Below are 4,537 nucleotides of genomic sequence, written 5' to 3'. Positions count from 1 at the left end.
CTTGTAGTTGGCAGAGCTGCGTTGTCTGTTGCTTTGCCATCAGATCCAGAGACATTTTTTTTTCTTTGAAGGTGCTGGATAGTGTTGAGCAAGGCTCTGTAGGCGTAGGCCAAGCCCCCGCATGTTGCAGCGAGTTGTCCCTCTCTGGTATAACCAGGACGACAGCACACCTCGTTTAAGTGTTTTACTAGTTTTTCCGGATGTTGCACTTGTTCAGTGGTAAAGTTCCAAAGCACTGGAGGGGCCCACTGGCCTTGATACTTGCCCATGCTATCCCACACACCCTGCCACTCATGACTGTCCAGCCTCAGGGAAAATCTCTTGGTGGTCCTCCTATATCGTCGTCTAACCCTAGACCAGTTTTGAACCCGATACTACCTGACTTTCGAGATTAAACGAATTAGGGTGTTCCCAGGGTGGGATGGCCGTGGGTAAAACACACTCCGTATGTTTGCCAACATGCTGATCCCCAGCACAATCAGCAGGCAGGTTTCAAGGGTATTCAAAGGCCATCCAAAACCTTCAGAACTCTCAACTGCTGTTGCAAATAGGCTGGTGGGGGAACGGGGGGTGAAAGAGAATGCCTCCTTCGTAAGTTGACCCCCTGAGGAGAAAAAAAAGATATGCAATTGCTAAAATATTTCATTATATACCTCCCAATGTATAGAGGTGATGGCCACGCTGGAAGCACAAACCAGACCAGTTTCATGATCAATGAGTCTATTGTATTACAAGTCATTACCATGAAGTACAGTGAAACAAGAACCTTAGCCCAGGCCCCCCAGCCGATAAACGCTAAAACAGCAAATAGTGGCTGTAAGTAAGGTACAACATGCTGAAACTCTGAGATCAAGCGCAACAAGTCTGAGAGCCAAATAATCACCATTGTGACAAGTAGTAACAATGAATGCTTATCACAAATATGACTAGACACACTCTGGTCAGATCTGTCGTTATCTCAACCCTTCGTGCCCCACGTTGGGCGCCACAAAGAACTGTCATGGTTTGAGCCCAGCCGGTAACTTGGAACCACACAGCCGCTCGCTCACTCCCCCCCCCCTTCTTCCTCCCCCTGCTCCCGGAGGGATGGGGAAGAGAATTGAAAGAATGTAACTCCCACGGGTTGAGATAAGAGCAGTCCCGCAACTAAGGTATAATATGAAACCACTACTGCTACCACCAGTGATAATAATGATTAGTGAAATAACAAGGGGAGAGGATACAATAGCTCACCACCCGCCGACCAATACCCAGCCCGACCCGAGCAGTGATCTGGGCCTTCCAGGTAACTCCCCCCGGTTCATATACTGGGCATGACGTGCTGTGGTATGGAATACCCCTTTGGCCAGTTTGGGTCAGGTGTCCTGTCTCTGTTTCCTCCCGGCTTCCCCTCCTCCCTGGCAAAGCATGAGACTGAGAAAGTCCTTGGTTGGAATAAACATTAGTTAGCAACAACTAAAAACATCGGTGTTATCAGCGTTGTTCCCAGGCTGAAAGTTAAAAACCACAGCACTGCTCCATCTACTAAGAAGGTGAAAAATGACTGCTATAGCTGAACCCAGGACAGGCTTTTTGTTAGCACCAAAGCTTATGTGTTTCCTGGAGAAATGCTGCTGATGCTCTGGACTTTAACTTATTAAAGGCAGATAATAAAGTTCTCTAACACATCATAAAAGAGCTAGAGTAGCTCATCTTATTCCTTTAATTTCTTGCTTCTCTTCTTGCCCCTTGTTTGTCTTGGGAAGGGAATGGAAACCAAGCGGTTCCCCCTGTGCCTTGGCCCATCCCTGATACCACCATGGTCCCTGAGCTTGGTGTGTGATCTGGTGGACCCACTGTGCTGAGAGCATGTTGTTTTACACCTTCCTGTTATTCAGGGAATAATCATGCCAGGCTGTTAGATCTTTCTGCTCATGAATGGACCCAAGTGTTTTGGCACAGCAAGTGAAACCCATGTGAAGTTGCCAGGCTTTGCTCTACATTTGCATGTAGTGGTGGAGGCTGGGATTGTTGTCATCTGTCCATCCCCTGTCGTCCTCCCCCTCCATGATGTATCTCTTCTTTTATTGTCGTTCTCTTCCCTTTGTGACTGGGGCGGGGGGGGAATGTAAAAACAGCCAGCACTTTACAATAATTCTCTGTGGGGTAAGGCTTGAACAGAAGCATCTTGTGATTTACCACTTCAAAGCACTAATACTTCCAGCCTGAAACACCACTGCTTTATCACAGAAGGGGATGTTGTCCCTGCTTGCACAGAGGGCTTGCACCACCTTTCTCTGGTGTCTGTAAAGGGACCCTCCTCATCAGCCCTGTGACAGGCACTGTGCTGCTTGAAGCCCAAGTCTGGGATTTGGTGAGATGGGGGATGGAAAATGGGGTTTGTAGGTAGTTGTTTTCTCTTTTCCTACTGTCCACCCTCTGAGCCTTGAGAGGCAGTTTCCTTTGCTCTCAGGTTGTTAGTAATCCCCTCGCTGCTGCGTCTGGCTGCATAGGTGAGGGTTGAAATAACTTGTCCAAGTGTCTCCAGAGCTCAGCTGCTGGCATGGGTCTCCCTCCTGCATCCCTGAGTTCAGAGGATGCTTTGATCCTGTAAGGAAACACAGATGTCCCCTTCTGTTATCACCTAATTTTGGTACATATAAAAATCCCCCCCCCCCCACACACACACTTTGAAAAAGAGGAAAAGGCAAATTCTGCCTTGGTTGTGCCCCTGACAGAGCAAATCTTAAGGAGGTCAAAACAAGATGTGCTTTCTTGGTGTCTGACTCTTGCTGCTGTCAATGGGATCTGTAGCACTGGTCTCACTGGACTGGGATTTTCATCCCTGAGGGGAGTGGTCACTGCATGTATCCATCTCTTGAGAGTTATTGCATTTACCATGTTTGACATTTGCTTTTCCTGTAAGCTAAGAGAATGGGATGTTTCAGAGTGCTATAAGGTGGCTTTACTAATTTATTTTAGCTTCTGACCTTTTCTAATGGATGGCTCACTAAGCTGGTATCCCACACGCTACCACTTGAGCAACATGCTCTTTCTTAGCAGCATTTCCATGTCCTATTGCAGGAGGGAGTAGAGATGTGAAGGGAGGATTAAAGTGGGAGTGAGAGCACAAAGATTGGGGGAAGCACTTAGGAGTTGGGCTGGAATAACTGTGGTGGAGGGGGTGACTGAAAGTATTCCCTTGTGTTTCAGTCCACTTACAGGGGGAGCCCACTTCTTTTCTTTGAAATAAGACATAGGTTTTCAAAAAATAAAGGAGGAAGCAGATCTAATTTGCTTGTCCTATCCAGGGGTTTTTTATAGAAGAGGAAGCATAAACTGAAGGAAAAATGTTGTCTTGTAGAATTTGTCTTATTTTCCAGGAGTATTTAATACCAAAATCTCCTCCTTTGGCAAAATTCTATGTCTATCAGTACAGACTTCTTTTTTTTGTTTTGTTTTGTTAAAAAGGTAGCATTCAGAGATGTTAATTTTTTTTTAAAGCTCTGTTTAGGCATGTTTCACACATGCAATTTTGCTTTATCATAGTAATGAGCACTCCAATCTCATCTGCTTTAATGAACTACTAGTATAATCTTGTTATTTGTCATGGCTAGAGCCCAGCTAGCTCAGTTGGTAGAGCATGGGACTCTTAATCCCGGGGTTGTGAGTTCAAGCCCCATGTTGGGCACTGCAAAGAACTGTCATGGTTTGAGCTCAGCTGCTGGAACCATGCAGTTGCTCACTCATCCCCTTCTTCCTGCTCCTGGAGGGATGGGGAGGAGAATCAAAAGAATGTTAACCCCTATGGGTTGAGATAAGAGCAGTCCAGTAACTAAGGTATAATATAAAACCCCTACTACTACCACCAATAATAATAATAATGATAAGGGAAATAACAAGGGGAGAGGATACAATTGCTCACCACCTGCCAACCAATACTTAGCCTGACCTGAGCAGTGATCTGGGCCTTCCAGGTAACTCCCCCCAGTTTATATACTGGGCATGATGTGCTGTGGTATGGAATGCCACTTTGGGTCAGGTGTTCTGTCTCTGCTCCCTCCTGGCTTACCCCTCCTCCTTGGCAGAGCATGAGACAGAAAGTCCTTGGTCAGAGTAAACATTACTTAGCAACAACTAAAAACATCAGTGTTATCTCAGCATTGTTCCCAGGCTGAAAGTCAAAAACGCAGCACTGCACCAGCTACTAAAAAGGAGAATAAACGACTGCTACAGCTGAACCCAGGACATCATTTCAGTTTGCAGTACCTTGCAAACCATTGCCCAAGGTTATTAGTCAGCAGTAAAACTTACATAAACCAACCCCAATCAAAAGCAGCAATGCCACAAGGTTAAAAGTTTGTCTCAAGCCGCTCCTCTGACAGCCAGGCAAGTTCTGTCAGCCTCCTCAGTGGAGGCTGAGCTGGGTGGCCAAGCTTGATGTGCCCAGCTAGCACCTTGCTTGGGTTGAGCCACTGCAGGAAGGACTAACATGTCCCCCAGGATGCAGGTGGCTGGTGTGCAGTACCCTGGGCTCAGAGCGTACTTCTGCTGGGGC

General features: G+C 46.7%; 1 non-coding gene across 1 annotated transcript; it reads left to right on the top strand.

The window, feature by feature from the left end:
• The first annotated feature begins 3,597 nt into the window (after positions 1-3,597).
• TRNAK-CUU lies at positions 3,598-3,670 on the top strand. Its single transcript has one exon. It is a non-coding gene; the product is annotated as a tRNA-Lys (tRNA).
• Positions 3,671-4,537: the final 867 nt, after the last annotated feature.

The sequence above is a fragment of the Strigops habroptila genome, chromosome W, assembly GCF_004027225.2.
Source record: "Strigops habroptila isolate Jane chromosome W, bStrHab1.2.pri, whole genome shotgun sequence".
NCBI lineage: Eukaryota > Metazoa > Chordata > Aves > Psittaciformes > Psittacidae > Strigops > Strigops habroptila.
Note: the sequence above shows the minus strand (reverse complement) of the source record. Positions and strands in the feature narration are given on the sequence as shown.